The following is an 18,762-nucleotide window of genomic DNA, read 5'->3' as shown; positions in this document are numbered from 1 at the left end:
TTCACGAAACTCTGGCAGTGCAGTCTCTGTGGTACTACCTCCCAGGCACAGGGGGCTCGCCGCCTAACTGGTCTGGCTGGCTTAGGTCCTTTGTAAGCTCTCAACTTTTCTAGTTGGAGGGCCCTGCTCCACATCATCTTAAACATCTTAAAATGCATGTTCATCCCACGTGAAATGTCATTTTTATTTTTAAAGTTTTTCCTGGTTCTCCAGTAATTTTTCCTTTTGAAAGTAATGGTCTGTAAGTAACTTCTTTGATTTTAGATTTTCTATAATGTTCTCAGCAGTCCTCATACAGACCCAGGAAAATCTAACATGGATTGTTTTCAAATGCAATGAAATTTTTGTGAATGCTAAATTTTATGATGAATATGATTGATAGCAAGCTTCCTTCTGTACAGACTTAATTCAATCAATACAGATATTAATTTCAAGTTTGTCTTTTAATTTGGGGATTGGGAAGTGTTCAGAGAGGCCTTCACGTGAAGGATAGTGTAGGATGTAAGGTAGGCAGAGCGAGGTGGCAGCGCATGAAACATCTAGCAAACGGCCTGTGGCTCTGGGGCTGAGTGCAGGTGAGGGAAGTAGCAGGAGACTGGTTTTTAAGGATCTGCCTCAGGTCCAGCACTGAGCCAGACACTGTAGCCGTAATCTCCTCTAAGATTTGAAAACCAAGCTGCGGCCAGATTGCAAATGACTTCACATGCCATTCTTACCTCCCCTTGCCACCTGCACCCTAGGCAGCCATGGGAGACATTCCTGGTTCTGGATTCTTGCCTCTAAACAGCTTCCTGGCATGACTGGGAGTCCTGTGCCAACCCACACCCATTTCCATCTGTTTTATGGCCCAAAGCCAGCTGATATAGGGCCTTGCTGGGGATGGAAGATAAGGCAGGCATCCTTCCAGGGTCAGAGGGACTGGGCTTCATCCTCCCAGGAAATGACTTTCCTTCACGGACCCCTATACCACCCAGGCCAGGGCACCCTTGGGGAGAAGGTTCTAGTCTGCATTGCATCAAACACCTGGGAGAGGCAAGAGCCATTTAAGCATATATTTATTTTATTGAAACATATAACTCCTACAGGCCACAAGCAGGACAGGCAGACAGATTTTTCAAACGGTGCCTCCGCAACTGATTAAGCCATCATGAAATATCAATGCACAGAATGATTCTGGAAAGTCTCTAGGAATGGAAGTCAGCCTATACTATAATCTCCCACTCAGGTTAAACTTCATAGCAACTGCTCCAGATGGTAGGAGGGACTGAGTACCCCATGTTAAGCCTTAGAGCAGAAAGGGTACTCCCCCTAGGAGTGGAAGGAGCCGAGAAGACTGAAATCAGGTCTTCAGACTCTACAAAGAGCCCCCTTTCTGTTGAGCCCAGCAAAGTCACCATTCAAAGACTCACAGCCTCTCAAAGAATGATGGGGATGTGTCAAAAAGACACAGAAGTCAGTTTGAAGGTGCTCCCACTGGTCTAAATTCTGGGACAGTTTACTTATCAAAATAAATAATGATAGTAACAGATTGTAATCATTGAGATAGGAATCTATAAGTCCATACTGATGCAAATACATAAATGGAAAGAATACATTTTATTACAGTAAAATGTCAACTAATAAATGAAGAAATGAGGGAATTAGAAAAATCATCATTTAGCAACCATCGTAGTGATAATTCAACCAAGAAACATCAGTAGGTGTTAAACCCAGTGGGTGAAAGTTTAATGAGAAATGGGAAATTTGCATAGTTTCAGAATACCTCCACAGGCAATTCTTAGCAATTACAAAGAGGAAAAGAGCAATTTTACAATGAAAAATCCTAACAGATACCACCTCAATTGAGTGACTAAAGTGAACATCACCAATAGTGGGTCAAATTGAAATCTCGTACCACCTGATCAGATCCCATGAGAACGCCTCATCACTTTTGTCGTATTCTTCCCCAGAAGGCATAATGTGAAAGTAATCAGGAGAAAGTATCAGACAAATGCAAATTGAGGGGCATTTTACAAAATAATCAGCATGGAATATTCAAAAGTATCACAATTATGAAAGTCAAGGGAAGACTGAGGAACTTACCTGAGAGTCTAAACACACAGCACAAATGAATGCCACAAGTGATCCTCAATTGGATCCTTTTGTCATAATAAACGTGATCTGATTAATTGTCAAACCTACCATGGCATCTGAGGATGGGTGGTAATGTGTCAACGTTAATTCCCTTATCTTGATGATTGCATCATAACTATGTAAGAGAATTTCCTTGTTTGTAGGAATTACACACTAAAGTATTCAGGTTCGGGAAAAAAGTTCTTTGTACCATTTTTGCAACTTTTGTGTGAATATGAAATTCTTTCAGAATAAAAAATTTAAAGAAATTCAGACACAAACAAGTCAAAGTTGTGACTATTAAACATATTTTTGTCTCTTCTTCCAGGAAATAGGCCGCCTCCTTCAAGGACAGGGTAGTAACGTGTCAGTTGAGGCAGCCTGGTGAGCTGCTAGAAAGACCTGTGTGGAACGACCGCAGTAAAGCAGTCCTATAGCCTCACGAGTTTAAACGGATGATGCCTGATGATCACCTGTCGTCAGCCTTTAGTTAGCAGTGGCTTTCATTTTACCCTTAAATCTGACCCGTTCAATGAAAAAATGTTCTGAAAAACAAAACGCTTAAGGGTTTTGAAATGGTTCCCATGAAAAGAACACTTTAATAAATGTCTTTTAAAAAAAACCCCAAAATCTAATTTTGTAATGTGAATGCTGGTTTTCTTAAAAGGGGAGACCACCAGAAAAGAAAGTGCTGTCCTCAAAGTGTAAGATGAACAAAACCAACACCAGCTCACACACAGAACACTACGCCTCCCTGGGCTGAATTCTCCTGTGTTCTCTGCTGCCTTCCTGCTAAATGCTGCATTGCCAACGAAGTATTACACAGTGTGTGTCTCTTCTTGTTTACCAGCGATTGGATTGCCCTCGCTCTCTGCTTTCCTTCCTTCCTTCCTCCTTGTCTTAATGCACTCAGCATTGTCTGGGTCGATCAGAAAGTCTATTTTTCTTGCAGACTTTAGGAAATCTACAACACCTAGTGAACCTATAATTAAGCTTAATATAACCTGGGGAAGGCAGAAGAGAAAGAAAATAAAGGCTGTGAATAAGAAGAGACATGCACTTAGCACATACCCATTTCCTCTGTGAGAATGTGAATAGTCTGCAAACATCCAGCAGTTCCTATGTGTGCTGGGCTAACTCACATCTCTGGCTGTTTCAGCTCTTCTTTTTCAAAGACATAACACATCTGGGGAATGCTCACTGACCCTCCATTCTCTCCAAGTGGACCAGGCTGTCCCCAACTCAAAATCCTGCCACGTACCAAAAGTTCTTTTTAAAACTATTATTTAGAGTTTGGAAATAACGTTACAAATTACAGTCTGATTTCCAGATTAGACACAAATACTCCCCATAATTAGTATATAAAGTAACCAACACACACCCCCCAAAATCCCAGACTTCAACATCGGCACTGCTAAGGTGGCATTTTCAAGTAATGGCTGTGAGTCAAGGGTTCATAGTTCAGACACTATCTTGATGTAAGTGATACAGGTTGACAAATGGCTCCTTCCCTTGCAATTCTGACGTGAACAAGAAGTGGCGAGGGGTTCATGCTAGGCCCTTCTCTCACTCACCCCCACGGGTATAGACCCCAAGAGCCTACACTGAGTTTTATGATACTCTGATCATTGTCTTGCTGTACTTTTTATCCCACCCCTCACAGCTCTCTTTCTCTCTCTCAGGCATAATCTGTTTCACTGAGCCCAGAAAATATAACATTTGGGCAGAAAATAAGGCCTGAAAGAAAATTAAGGAAAACAGATATCATTTATCATTTTACCACTAAATATGTATTTCATTTAGCATGGGCTTCTATTGATACTTAGTGGAATAAAACATCTTTAAAATATTTTATTTATCATTGTAATGAGAAAAAGGTACAGGAAAAATAGGAGAAAGACCTAAACAGTTATTTGTGTATCAACTCGTTGTAACCACACTTGGCTATAAATTTATTAGATGTGACATGATTTGAGTTTCAAAAAATGATAAGACCATCGCCAGGATGATCTCATTGAAAGCACAAATGTCCTTGAAATTCTTATTCTGTGACCAAAAACTGAGGGCAGATCTGTCTGGTATTCTCCCTACATGTTCTTCTTCAAGACAAAGTTTCTAAAATAATCTCAGACACGGTGGAACATTTGCCAGACAGCTGTTCTAGGGAATGCCAAGAAGATAATCCTCGGGTCTATCATCGTCTTTCGTATTTTTTCTCCCTTCAGTGAATTTTGGATCCAAGCCAGTTTATAGACACGTGTTCCAAAAGTTCAAAAAGTCTCTTTAAAGAAAATTGATGTTGCTTGAGGCCTTTTACGCTTATTCTACTGACCTAGTTGAGAAGGCAGTTTGTTGACTTCTTGGCAAAGGAATTTACCTTAACTCTGTTTCTGGAGGGCGAGTGGCTCTGAAGATGAAGCTTCCACTGAAGTTCACCAGCCCCAAGATGTACCTGGTCTGAGTGCTCTCTCTCCATCCCTGAGATGGCTCCCATCCACAGTGGATGAAACCCTGGTTTCATCCTAGTAGATGGAATAGGGAGTTACAGATTTGTGGATCTTAGAACTCCAAGAAAACTCGAGAGGGGATTGGCCCAGCATCCTTCCTTCCAACTTGGTGGCTACCCCCACTGCCTAGCAGAAATAAGTTTTCTAGAAAAGGAAATTCTTTCTACCAATAAACATATTCAGAATCTCATAGAAATTTTAATACATATGACTTTATTTTTCATTCAAATGAGTTTATTGAAGGAATTTTAGATGGAGAAAAAGGGACTTAGTGTGTTTACATAGACCTAGATATGAAATCTTGAGGTCAGCTCTTCCTTCAAATCTTCAAATGCCAAAATCTCTGATGCTACTGCTTCTTAAATCTTCATCATCTGTCAGAGAACAAAGAAGACTGCTAACAGAAGAGGAGACAGAAGAGCATACGATGTGGACACGGGGACTGGAAAACAGATGCAAATCTCAGGCAGAGGCAACAGGGGAGAGAAACGTTTGCAGGTTTCTTTGAGGTCCCAACAGATTGTTGCAGGAAGCCAGATTTCTGGCCTTAGAGAAATTGTTTTCTCTTGTCACTAAGCTTTCTCCGGCTCTACCAAGAAATAGGTTAGTGTATTTGGTTTTTAGGGCTGCCATAACAGAATACCACAGTCTGCAGGGCTTAAACAACAGAAATTAATTTTCTCACAGTTCTGGAGGCTGGAAGGCCAAGACCAAGATGTTGGCAGATTTGGTTTCTCCTGAGGCCCCTCTCCTTGACTTAACAGATGCAGCCTTCTCGCTGTGTCCTCACACGGTCTTTCCTCTGTGCGCGCACATCCCCGGGGTCTCCTTTTGTGTCCAATTTTCCTGTTCTTATAAGGACACTAGTCAGACTGGATTAAGACCCACTCAGCCTCATTTTAAATTATTCACCTCTTTAAAGGTTTGATTTCCATATACAGTCACCTTCTGAGGCACTGGGGGTTAGGACTTCAATATATGAATTTTGAAGGGACATATTTCAGCCCACAAGAGTTAGAAAGAGTACTTTTCAAAACAGGGTGCTAAAATTCAACCAGTTAGGAGGATCTCAAAGTTTTCAAAGCAGGTCACCTAAGAAGTGTGATTGAGTTCACACTGTTGTCCTGGGCTGAGAGGGGCCTGAGCTAAGAGCAAGAGAAAGATGGCCCAGTTGACGAAAACTTGGTCTTGTCCCTTCTAGCCAAACCTCTTGATCAGGGTTCCAAGACTTTTCAGATAAGAGTCTTGGAAACAAGACCAGCACTCAACAATAGAAATATAACGTGAGCCATACAGGTAATTTTTAATATTCTAGTAGCCACATTAAAAAAAAAAAGGTGGAATTAATTTTAAAATATACATTATCTAGCTCAATATAGTCAAAATATTATCATTTCTATATGTAATCAATATTGAAAAATTGTTACGGAGATCTTTTACATTCCTATTTTGGTGTTAGGTCTTCAGGCTCTGGTGACTGTTTTACCCTTACAGCACGTGTCAATACTGACTAGCCCCATTTCTAGTGCTCAATACCCACGTGTGGCTGGAGGCTGCCGTTCTAGACAGTATAGATCTAGAGTGGTCAGGTCCGCAGTGGCCCAGGAAACTGACCTTTCTTATGCTCCAAACAGAAGTCTGAGGGTTTAATGAAGGGGCAGGGTTGGCCTGAAATTAAAGAGATTTTCATGAGGTTCTCAAGAGTAGTCAGTACCTTCTAGAACTCCTGGAGCTGCCTAGAAACTTGTGAATGGACCCCCATCAGACGGTGCCTTTCCAAACTCAAGACCTTATGGGCTAACCAAGGGCGTGACTCAGGAGCAGGGCAGCTCACTCCACTCAGCTCTGACTTGATAAATAGGACCAAGACAGGGCACTCACTTCAGCCTTCTGCCACTGACTGCCGAAAATTTTGGCCAAATCGTCTAAGCCTACGCCCAACAGGAATCGAACAGGCCTAACAAGAAGGGTTATGTTACCTGCCCTTGCCTCTCTTTCCTTTCAGGCTGGCTCTTCTAGTAAATCCATCACCACGGAGATGGGAAGGAGGATTTTTCCTGCAGACTAGCAAGTGTATTATGATGAAGCGATATAAGGAAATATTCACTGAGACAGAAAAATGAGGAAGCGACGAATGGTTGGTGAAAAACTTTGGAAGTCAAATGGCGTTAGAGGATTTCTGGCTTTGGAAAATTTTACGGGAAGTGGGGCATCCCCAACTCTCCAAAGGGTTTTAAAGGTTTAATCCATGCCCAGAGATAAAGCAAGTGGCCCAAAGCCTGCTTACCCACTATAACAACCCAGGCTCTCTGCTGTTGCCTGTCCTAAGAGAAGTTACCTAAGTGACTTCTTTCTAACCAGAAAGAATTTCATAATCATCTACAAAGTTAAGGCTTGCCCTGAAAGCACATTCCTAATAGTCCTAATATTGGCATCTCCCATTTACGTAGGACATCCATAATGTATATGAAGTCATTTACCCAAAGTGCATCCCTGTGAGGTAGCCTAGGAAAACAGGCTCGCAGAGTTGGCAAAATTAGTGGATTGTGGAGGATTTTGAAGCCAGTCTTCTGACCTCAAATCTACATAAATAGTATGCAGGGTTATTAACATGTAATGTATGCTTGGCATGTAGTTAATAAACACATAATAAAGGTTTATTGAATGAATGAATGAAAAGAAACTAAATTTCTTGAAATCCCTCCGAAGACACCATTTCCAAATTTAAGTATGAGATGACGCATCCTCAGGAAAGTGTCTTTGCCTGATTCGTATTGTTTAGGAACAGCAGAAGCATTTCCTCCAGTCTAGATTTCTTTGTTAAATAATTATATGAAGTAGTTTAAGAACACCCATCTCTGTTTCTCCAGGTTTCTTGCAACAATGTACAGACATCCCAGCAGTAAATGTTTACCATTAGGCAAAGCAGCCTTCACTGGAAAAATGTACTGTCACAGATGACTTTGATCAGCTGCAGAGACAGAGCCAGACAAGCAGAGAAGGTGCTGGTTGAGGCAGCCTCTGCTAAGACCTGTGCTTTCCTCACTTACCTGAAGGTGGAAATTTCCAGGGAAGAAGATACTAGAAAGAAGGTCAAAGGAATTCAATACAGGCAACTAGGTAGGAACAAACCAGTTAACAGAGAAAATTGTCTGCTATAGACTATGTTTGTCCTTCAAGTTCCAATTCACTTTTCCTATTTCTGAGGAGAAAACGACATTCAAAGGATCCCAGATGGCCAATGTTCAAACTGGAAGAAATTTAAAGATGATAATAACTAATAGTTGCCTATCCCAGCCATCATCTAAACACTTGACCTGTATTAACTCATTTAATCCCACAGCAGGTGCTCCTATCATCGCCTCCTCGGTGACCTCATCTCGTACAATCCCAAGTACCAGGGTTCACATTGTGTTTGAGAGCACCAAGTGAGTGGTACCCCTGGAGCTGTGCAACCCTGCAGCCTTGCTCATGTTACAGTGGAAGAAACATCACATCTCCAGCACCCTCATTTTACTGATGGAGAAACTGACGTTTGGTAACTCACCACACAGCCAAAATATTGACAGAGCTGATTAGGACCTTGACCCCTGGTTTACAGCCTAGAGCCTGTGCAATCTGACATGTGCTACATTTTGGAAGCTGTGAGTAATTTCAATGTCTCTACCTTTAAAGAGCTCACAACCAATAGAGGAGGTCCTGGTAACGTAAGTACATAAAGCCCAGCACATCTTCACATTCAGGTTCTGGTGAATGGTTCCATTATCCTCCATTGAACTTGAGTCTTCCTTCTTCAAGTCCCCCCTCCAAGAGGTGGCCCCCTCTTACATCTCAGCAGATCATAGTAGTCGAGGACATGCGCTCTGAAGTTACACCACGCATGACCTTGGGCAAGATTCTGTGTCTCAGTTTCCTCATCCAGAAAGTGGAGATAATAACAGAACCTATTCCTGAGGTTATTAGGAGAATTAAACGAGTTAATGTTTCTAAAGCAACAAAAATAGTGCATGGCACATAGTAAGCACAGTATTTACGTGTTTCATAAAATGCTGGATCATTAAACAGCCTCCTAGCTTCATTCTCCTCCTACAACACCAAAATACTTCTTGCTGAAGCCCAAGTCTGCTGACCGCCTGCCAGGCTCCACATAATCTAGAGCAGTAGTTCTCAAACTTCAGTTTGCACAAGAATCCCCTGGAGGGCTTGCAAAAAATGCAAACTTCGGAGCCACTCCCTGGTTTCTGGTTTAGGAGATGGGGGTGGAGCTCAGGAATCTAGATTTTTAACGCGCACCCACAAGAGATTCTGATGTAGGTGGTCCGACCCCACAATTTGAGAAAGGGAGGCCTCCTGGATAAAGTCCACTTTTAGCATGGCTTTCGGTGACCCTGGTCATCTGGCCCCTGTCCACCACTCCAGCCTCACTGCTCAAAACCCCGCCTCTAATCCTGCCAGCCAGACCTGCGTCAGGAAAAATAAAAAGCCACGTTCACGTCAAGCCCAATTGCGTTTCTCCATAGGACTGCTATTATATGTGTTATATGAGATTAGGAAAAAATAGCTGAGTTGACACCCAGCAAAGTCTCTATGACCATGCCGGTGGGTCACCATGGGAACCACATCTCGGTGACTTAGTCCAGAGCGAGCGTAAAAGCTGAGAGGGACAGAACGTGTTCTGTTTCTGAGTTCCTGTTCTCTTTCTCCAGCTCCCTTAGAGACCAGACCCCTTGTTTCTGCTCTTAAGTAACTCAAGGGACTGTCAGTCCTAAATTTGGGAAAAGCAAAGTAAGAAGGGGCAGAACAGAAACAAAGGAGGCCTGAAGCCAAGGGGACAACACGCTGAGATAAACAGAAACGTTAGGGTTGAGGACTGCCCGTGCTCCAAAAACTAATTCATCCAAAGAACAAAAACGTTTTTTTCTTTCATGGCAAAGCAAGTTAAACTGGCTTGATGTTAGACTCCCTAAAAACTAAGGCTTGACATACTAGTCCCCAAACTTTATAATACCTGTTTTCCCCAATTATACAATCCAAGCACTTTTAAAGGAGTTTAGAGTCGGAAAACAAAGGTCTCTGTTGAATCCCTCTGAAGGGAGCTTCCTTCTCAATGAACTCCAGGTCACACCTGTTTGCTTTGGTGTCTAAAGATGACTTCCTCAACTACCAGAGGAACAAACTTCATTCTCTGCCCGTCCTCCATTAAATAGTGTCCCCCCCGAAACGCATGTCTCTCTGAAATCTGTGAATGTGACCTTATTTGGAAATAGGGTCTTTGCAATCATTATTAAAATGTAAGTTAAGATGACGTTGGGGCCGGCCCAGTGGTGCAGCAGTTAATTTCACACGTTCCACTTCGGCGGCCTGGGGTTCGCCAGTTCGGATCCCGGGTGCAGACATGGCACTGCTTGACAAGCCATTCTGTGGCAGACGTCCCACATATAAAGTAGAGGAAGATGGGCATGGATGTGAGCTCAGAGCCAGTCTTCCTCAGCAAAAAGAGGAGGATTGGCGGCAGATGTTAGCTCAGGACTAATCATCCTCAAAAAAAAAGAGGAGTTTGTCCTGGTTTTGTCTTAGTCCATTTGGGCTGCTGTAACAAAAATACCACAGACTTGGTGACTTATTAACAATAGATATTTATTTTTCACAGTTTTGGAGGCTGGAAGTCAGGGTGCCAGCATGATGGGGTGAGGGCCCTCTTCCTGGTTCATAGGCAGTGTCCTCAGATGGTGGAAGAAGTGAGGGCACTCTCAGGGGCCTCTTTCATCAGGGCACTAATCCCATTCATGAGGGCTCCACTCTCATGGCCTAATTACCTCCCAAAGGCCCCACCTGCGAATACCATTACAACTAAGGGTTAGGATCTCAATATACGCATTTTTGGGAGACACAAACATTCAGAACATAGCAGATGAGGTCATACGAGATTAGAGTGGGCCCTAAATCAAAATAACTGATGTCCTTAAAGAAGAGGAGACACACACAGAGAGGAAAACGCCATGTGAAGACACAGACACTTGGGGGAGAAGGCCATGTGACAACGGAGACAGAGGTTGGAGTGATACAGCTGCAAGTCAAGGAAGGCCGAGGAGTGCCGGCCACCACCAGAAGCCAGGAAGGGGCGTGGAAGGGTTCTCCCCTAGAGCCTTCCTCCAGAGGGAGCACGGCCCTGCCGACACCTTGATTTCAGACTCTGGCCTCCAGAACTGTAAGAGAATAAATTTCTGCTGTGTTAAGTCCCCGAGTTTGTGGTAATGTGATGCGGCAGCCCTGGGAAACTGCCCACCAGGTCCCTTTGTTGATGACAGAAAATTCCTCAGACTGATCATTGGACAATCATCAGGTCAGTTAAGCATGAAAACACTGCTAGGATAAGCTCAGATAATCGCAAACAGTAAAACTTATTTTTGAATCAGGGACATTTCCTTAAGCAAAGCCAGCGTGGGATGGAGTAAAGAACCTGCTGGGAGCAAGTCTTCCTTTTGATAAGCGCATTCCACTTCCCTTTAGGGGACCATCCTGTCCCCTCATTGTGTGCAGTTTTGGTGAGGTTGTCAAAGTTCCTTGACATCCCCTAACCAGGACTTGCCACATGACCCACACATTGCTGCTTGGACTCTCTTCTGGGATTTTTGTCCCAAGCTCAGTGCTACCAGAAGGAAGAGCTGCATGTCATCCCTTCAGCTGCTGAGCCCCAAAGGGACGGTCTACCAGGACCTAGATGCCGGGGCGTGGGGGGAGGGGGGTCACCAAGACTGGTGCTACTATCCCGTCCTCTGAAAGGCTTCCTCTTCTGCTGAGTTGACCAGAAGAGGTGTTTATTGCCTGTAACCCAAAACTGTGATGGAGACCCCTGCCTGGATCCAACGTCCCTAAGCCCCCCCCACCCCGTCCTCAAAGGGTGAGGGACAGAAGGGAATTCCTGGGAGTGTCTGATAAAATGTCACAATTGCACCCCACACATACATACACAGCTGCATCTGTTGCAAAAGTGCTGCTAAAAATACAGCATCATGTTTTCTAAAGTGCCTTGTTTACAGATCTTTACATGAATTTATTTTAGAAATCACTACAGTGCTCGATAAAGGTCCTCTCTTCTGACCAACTGTCATTTTTCTTTCTACCAGACAAAACGAATCGCATAACCTGCTGTTTCTCTTCTAGCCACATGTCTTTTGGTTCAGAGTTAAAGCTGCTACCTGATCATAGTGAATCTAGTAGTTTACGACTTGAAGTACATTTTTCCTCCCCTTTTCCATTGTTTTTGATCTTGATTTTCATTTCAGGCATTTGTAATAAGACCCTTAAAATCTCTTGTGGAAATAGATGAGATGGAAATCATAAATAAATAAATAGAGATGGAGGGAGATCAGGTGATCTCCATAAATCGTATCAAGTGAGGTCCATAAGTCATCTAAATTTAGCTTCTAGAAGCATTTCATTTATTCCCCAGACATGGATTGGGAAGAACGCGGATCAGATCACAAAATAAAATGTGCCCCACCCCTCTTCCTGGATGTTGCTAATGTTTTCATGTTATCCCCAAATTCTGACACCACTGCCTTCAAAGACCTGCCTTAGGACCCTGAAATATGCCCGGCCACGTGTTCAGCGGCATTCATGAAATAAACCAGACAAATTCCTAAATCGCCGGTCAGAGATCTCAGAGGCAAAGGGCCATGCCCCACCAGCGCCTCTCACCAGACACTTGTGAAAAGTACAGGCCACACTGGTCTGGTTTGGTTTTGTTTTCATATTTTTTAACTGAATCAGTGTGCTCACCTGAAAGAGCTGCCCATCAGGAAGGGATTTCACTGGGTGACCATTTGGCCAGAGAAAAGCCATCTTTGTTTTCCATCCCCCCTCCTGTCCCTGGGGCCTGAAAATAACACCAACACCAACTTCTCTCAAATCTGAGGAGCTATTGTGCAAACTTGAATAAGTCAGTTACTCTTTCTTCACCTTGGGGAGGAAGAAAAAAACCAAAACACAGACAGGACTCCTCACATAAACCAGACCATGGGGCTGAAAAGATTAATATTTTCCAAGGTCAGATGAAAGATGGTATGTAAATGCAAAATGGGTCACTGTACGTTATTAAATTTCTATTACACTTGAATTAGTTATAGAGTGACATTTTGACTGTTTCCTCCGTGTAATTCTCATAACTCCACCTGTCTGACATTTCCTTCCTCTCCGCGGCCCATGTAGAACAGGTCCCACTTTGTGGGAGGGAGGCCACCCTGCAGAATTTCAGGAACACATTCCAGGGAGGCTGTTGCTGAGGCACACACAGGAAATTTCAAACACTCACAGATATCAAGAGGTTAATCGCCCCCAGGACTTGATCATTCAAGAACTGCCCATGGACGAATAGAGAAAGTTCTTCATAAAAAAGAAAAAGAATTCCAAATCCTTTCACCTCCTTATAGCTCTCAGGGACAAAAACTCATTGAGTAACCAAAGAGACACTGCCCTCCTGATCTGAGTGGGCGCTCAGAGAAAAATCGCGAAGATTAAAAGCTTAGCACCCATTGTCCAGAAGAAATGCGGAGAGCAATAAGTGCGCTGGGAGAAAGGAAATTGGTTGCCAAGAACTGAGATTTATGAAAAAGAAAAGACAAAAAGCAATGATCTCAAACAAACATAACCTTTACTGCACTGAGGCGAACGGCAGGCAGAATGTCTATGAGGTGCCCACACCCCATCCCCACCCCGCTTCTTCCTTGGGTCACAGCCAGGAGTTCGAATGGCATCACGTATGAGGCCAGCAGACTCTAGCCCCAACTTCACGTTAAGATAACTGGTTCGAGCACAGATTTCACTCTGATGCAGTCTTCTGTCTTGGATAAATCCAAGGGGCATTACCTATCAAAAGTTCCCGAAGGATCTTGTTATAATGTGATGGGGAGTGGAGGGGCCTGCCCCCTAATCCAGCTCTGTAGTATTATGGTGTCCTAAGAATGATGTTAGTGCCCAGCCCTGAAGCACAGGCATTAGTGGCTCTGCCATTTGAAGCCAGTGCTTCTTGTTTCTCCCGAAAGTATCCCAAATAGGAGAGGAAAATGAAATCATAGTCCCAGAGGCTTGCCAACAAGGGCCCTGGGTATTTTATATTCTCACCCGCAACCTCCCTCCCAACTACACTCAAGCCCAAATTTTCCCTGAAGCCTGTGGTTAAGTTTAGAAATCCATGCAGAATTTGCACCCTACTATTCCATACTATATCTCTGTTTTACTCTAAAAATATTTCAAATTACTTACCACTAAATGAACTTATATCCCATGAGGATATACCAAGTTTACCCTGTGGATTAAGGTAATTCTCTGGTCACCACCCCAAAGGGAAACTGTGTACCTCAGTTTGAGGAACGTAGTCCCAAACAGTCGCTTCTCTTGGAGAAGCAAAGATCTGGCCAACCATGCTGGAGACACGTTTGGACAGCTGCCCTATTTTATTTTCAGTTGTCACCAAGAAAGGTTTTTGATAGGTGAGCAACATTCCTATGACTCGATGCAAAGGGGAAGCTTCTCCAGTGGTGGTATGTCTGACAGTCCTCTCTGGGGAAGCTGGGGAAACATGACCTGCTCATGCTTAATCTCGCAAAGCTTAAAATGGCCTGCACCACTCTGCACGATCTGGCCCCGCCCCAGCTCTCCAACCTCCTCTCACCATGCTCTCCTCCTCTTGGATCACTGCATTCTAGCTTTGGTCCTAATGGGTTTTCATTCTGAAAGTGGTGCCTGCCTTGCTGAAAATCCCCCTACTTCAGTAAGAAGGCAGTGGTTCCACTCTGGGTCCATATGAGTCTGAGGCTCTTCTCTAATAACATGTCCAGTAACCAGCTCATCTAGGACTCGCTCTCTCAGGGACCTTCCTGCCACCAGTCCTTACTCTCCTGGACACTACAGTTGGCCTCCCTACCACCCAATCCACCCTTCTCCCACTTTCTAACAGTCATTCAGTCTTGTACAACTGGTCCCACTCTAGCTAAAGATCTAAATCAATCATAGTAATCCTCTTCCTCTTTCCACAGTTCAGGAGCGGGCCTACGACTTCAGATCATTCAGTCAGATGAAACACCAGGACTTTGGCTTGACGATTGAAGGCCAACAATCTGTGCTTTGTTTCTTTCTCTGCATGTGGACAGAGAAGCAGGTATCCTGGGAGCTCTTAGCAGTTACTATATAACCAGAATGGGACCCTATCTTAGGATGAAGCTAACACAAAGAAGGCAGAGCAGAGAGCGCAAAAGAAACTGGGTTCTTGGTTATATCCCTGAGCCACTGAATTAAAGCAGTGTTGAGGCCTACCATCTAGAATATCTTTTTTCTAAGAGTCAATACACATCTTTGTTATTTAAGGCAGTTTGATTTGGGATTACAATAGATAAGTTTCCTGCCCTCATGGAGTTTATCCAGCCAAGGAGAGAGAAAAGTGCGGAACATAATGAGCACTAAGCTGGAGGAAGTAGAGGGTATTAGGAGGCAGAGAGCTGGGCCACCTGGCCTAAATTTGGGATCCCAACTTGAAAGAATTGGCCAAGATTTGATGGGTGGATAAGCATTAGACAGGCAATGTGAGGGGAAGAAGAAAAAGAAGAGGGAGAGTGTAGAGCTCCACACAGACAGAGCAATATGTGCAAAGACTTACAGGACAAAGACCATGGTGCTTTCAGGCAACCAAAAACGGTCCCATGGTTTGGTCCTATCTTAAAAAGCAGCCACTGAGAGTGTGGTTACTGTGGATCCTGCCAGGGATTCTACCATCCCTTTTCAATTAATTACAGCCTGATGACCAGACCCTGGTGCCATCTTCAGCCTACAGGCATCCTCCATGAGCAGGGCAAGTAGAGGCAACAGGTACTGACCCATCAGGTCTTTGAGAGCCACACACATGGTCTCTGTGCTCTTCCCCACACTCCCTGTACTCGCCTAAGCCCTCCCTCAATCCATGTAGTCCCAATCCTCCTTACCAGCCAGGATGTGCACATCAAGACAGCAAGACATCAAGACAGAGGACTCTGGTGATATCCAGTTATAATCTATCCTCATCACTTGCCAATTCCATATTTGTAAATATTTCACCTACTTGAAACCCCAAAGTCAATATTCATGGCCCTTTGGCCATCATTCATGGATATTCACAGAGAGGCAAAAAACTTTAGTCCCTTGACACATTCTCAGCTGCGGTCCGTGCTCTGGCTTCTTGTTTCAGCTCTCATACTGTAAACAAGTGTCCTTTTCCCAGTCTAGTTAGTGCCACATTTTTTGCATTTGTGTGGGTTTTTTTTTTTTTGTAATTTCATTGTTTAAAATTGGCCCTAAGCATAGTGCTAAAGTGCTGTTCCTTAGCACAAGAAGGCTATGATGTGCCTTATAGAGCAAACAATATGTGTGTTAGATAAGTTTCTTCAGGCATGAGTTATAGTACTGTTGGCTGTGAGTTCATTGTTAATGAATCAATAACATAGTTAAATAAGGTGTCTTTAAATAGAAGTGTCTTCTCACAGGAAGATAATCCTGAATTTCTCCTATGAGCAATGGCTCGGTATTTGCTAATTCAGTATTCACAGAAACTATGAAACACAGTTGCTACAAATAACAAGAACAGACTGTCTAGGCTTATAGATCACAAAGACTAAAGGCTGCCTGTCTGGCTCAAATGTTTGTTCCTATATGAGACAGTGTACTGCTCTAGCAAACAGACCCCAATATTCTTAGAGTTCAAATGCAATGGCTGCTTTTTTCTTATTCACATATGAGTTTTGAACTGGTGAATAGGTCAGCCCAGGGACCCTCTTCCACTCAGCTCTGTAGGAATCCAGGCTAGATGGACTCTGCCATTACAACATGTGGCTTACAAGGGCACCCAGGCATTATCCTCATTCAGCCAAAAGGGGAACAGAATATGTAGGAGAGCACCTGAGATGTTTAGATGGGCCAGACATGGAAGTAGCACTTATCACTCCTGCTCACATGCCCTTGGCTAGAACTCAGTCACATGGCCATGCCTTGCTGCAAGGGAGTCTGGGAAATGTAGTCTGTCTAGCTGGTGACCAGGAAGAAGAGAACAAGGTTTTCTTGGCTACTGGCAGTCTCTGCCACAGTTTGTTGGATTAAGGACTGATATGGAGTCAGGTTCATACCCTAGGCAGATTAATAATTTGCTCCTTCCCCTTCAACTCTTTAAATATTTGTTCAAAGTTTATCTTGAGAAGAAACTAAGATCTGTATGGTAGTAGGGAAGAAGAGAGCTGTATCTTGACCTGAGCAATTTCTGCCCAAACCCTTGCTCTGGTTCCTGAGCTGCCTCCAGATCTGATGAAGATTCCCAGTCCCTCTCAGGGCTCCCTGAAAATGCAACATTTTCCTAATCCTCGTGCAAATAAGAGCCCTGGAGTGCCATGCAGCCCAAAGGCTGCGGGAGGGTCCTCCGGCCCCCTGTGAGGAGGTACCTCTGAGACAAAGAATCTCGCAGAAGAACCACATAGGCCCAGCAAGCCCATGCCCTCAGAGAGAGGGAGGCCACAGAGGACACCTGATTCTAGCTGGGGAGGCCGAGACCGTGGTAGTTCCCAGAGGTGGCAGGTCACACCCAGTCGACCAGAACTGAATTAGCTGTCTGAGCCCAGGCCACATTGTGAGAAACCTGACAGGCATGTCACAGTGTGAGAGGGAACTTGGGTAAGAGTGGCTCGAGTGAGAGCAGGAGATGGAGGGACCTCCTCTCCAGCCCATGTCCTAAGAAGGAAGCAACCCCTCTTTGTGCTTCAGAAGCATTTAAAGAGTTCGCGCAGCTGCAGGCCACCGAGGAGACCTCCTCACCTTGCTGCCCCCACATGCTCCATTGGAAGTAAAAAGCACCAGACAGGTGCTGTCCCACAGGAGCACTCTAGCCTCTGTTCTCCCTCTACACTCTCTCTCCTCGGTGCCAGAAGAAAGACTGCTGTTCTATAAGCCAGCGGCTTCATGGAATCTGGAAACAAGCCCTGAAAGAAAAAGTAATAATCATAATTTTATATTGACTGCCAGGCCCTATGATAAACATTGCCATTCGTGGTTGTACTGAATTCTCACAATGACCTATGAGATAGGTATTCTAAGCCCCATCCTACTAATGAGGAAACGAAGGCTCAAAGAAGGTAACTAACTGGCTCAGGCTCACGCAGCTAGAAAGAGGCGGAGTCAGGACCTTCTGTCCGACTGTGGAGCCTGTATTCTTAATCTCTAAACTCTGTGGCTCTGACAACACGGGTCACTTGCTGGGTGGGGCCAGCGGAATGCCCCCCTGTACACTTCTTAGAGCATCTGCGGCCCCCCTCCTGTCCATCTTTCTGGAACCACCCCCATGCTGACCAGCCGCAGAGTGGCCCTGTCACTTCTATGCACTCACTACACCCCGCTCTTTCTCTGCAGTAGATTTTCAGGTTTCTCCGCAGTGTGCAGCCCATCCTGATGCATCTGTCAGTTCTCAGGGGCTCTGCCGAGGTCTGTTCCCCAGCTGCCTCAGCTCCATTGTTGAAGGGGTGTGTCTCTGGGATGCTAAAGGGAGCCTCAAGTGTCAAGGCTAACAGTACGAATGAACGCTCTCGGCTCTTTGATCACTTCCCTTCAGGAAGCTCTTCTACCCACATCTCAGGACCTATGACTTCCCCTAATGTGCCTACAGGAGCTCCAAAGGGAGCGTGATCCGTCACAGACGTTCAAGATTAGCCCAGCATCAGGCCAGGGGTCTCGCCCATGCTTTCACCTGGCAGGTGGCCATCAGTGGCTGTTTGAGCAACACGGAGATGCACCCTGATCTTCGCCTGTGCAAACAGCCCTTGTGATGGAGTTCAGCCCTAAACAGGCAGGAAAGAGCTGGGGTTTCTCTTGACCCTGCCACCATCATCCTGCTGCTGGAGCTTGCACAACATCCTTCCCTGCTCTGAATCTATGTTTTCCCCTTTTTGGGTGGGATAGACCTTAGGGGTCTGGCAGTTCTAAAATTCTCTGGAGAAAAAATAGTAACATTGTGAACTGTGGGTCCTTCAGTGGGTTTCCCTGAGCAGCTTAATTGATGCAGTTGGCGGTGGCTTCTTGGCCTGTTCTCTCTGAAAGCAGTCACCATGTCTGGCCTCATTTCAATCCTTTTCCTCCT

The 18,762-nt window shown here is 44.5% G+C and overlaps 1 long non-coding RNA gene across 9 annotated transcripts in view; it reads right to left on the bottom strand.

Annotated features, from left to right (window-relative positions):
• Positions 1 to 18,762, bottom strand: part of LOC106832569 (uncharacterized) — a 166,926-nt gene that overhangs the window by 39,753 nt on the left and 108,411 nt on the right. The window lies entirely within an intron of this gene.

Source organism: Equus asinus, chromosome 5 (genome assembly GCF_041296235.1).
Source record: "Equus asinus isolate D_3611 breed Donkey chromosome 5, EquAss-T2T_v2, whole genome shotgun sequence".
NCBI lineage: Eukaryota > Metazoa > Chordata > Mammalia > Perissodactyla > Equidae > Equus > Equus asinus.
This window is presented reverse-complemented; position numbering and strand designations above follow the sequence as displayed.